Source organism: Neomonachus schauinslandi, chromosome 16, assembly GCF_002201575.2.
Source record: "Neomonachus schauinslandi chromosome 16, ASM220157v2, whole genome shotgun sequence".
In the NCBI taxonomy this organism is placed as follows: Eukaryota; Metazoa; Chordata; class Mammalia; order Carnivora; family Phocidae; genus Neomonachus; species Neomonachus schauinslandi.
The window spans coordinates 16,793,268-16,793,659 of NC_058418.1; positions in this window are offsets into that span (position 1 = coordinate 16,793,268).

Here is a 392-nt window from a genome sequence, read left to right on the forward strand (position 1 = left end):
GCGGCGGCGGCGGCGGCGGCGGCGGCGGCGGCGGCGGCGGCGGCAGCGGCCCGGGGAGGGAGGAGGGAGCGGGAGGGGGCGGGATGAATCACCGCGGGGGGAGGGCGCGGCCGCCCAGCCTTTGCCGCAGCGGCCCGGGAGGCGCCCACTGCACCGGCCTCTCCGGGTGGCGCAGGGACCGCGGCTTCTGGGCGTGGGCGGACGGCCTGGGTGTTCCCGACCCCTCCCGACTCTGGGGACCCCCGGCACCGGAGTCCGGGAAAGGTCACCCCCAGAGTCACGGAAGGGCTTAGAGAGCGTTTGGGGGGCAGGGTTTCCGACTTCAGTTTATGGAGGTCATCCTCATGGGATGGAGGGGGACTCGGCTGGGACCTCCAAGTGACCTCCCCTTC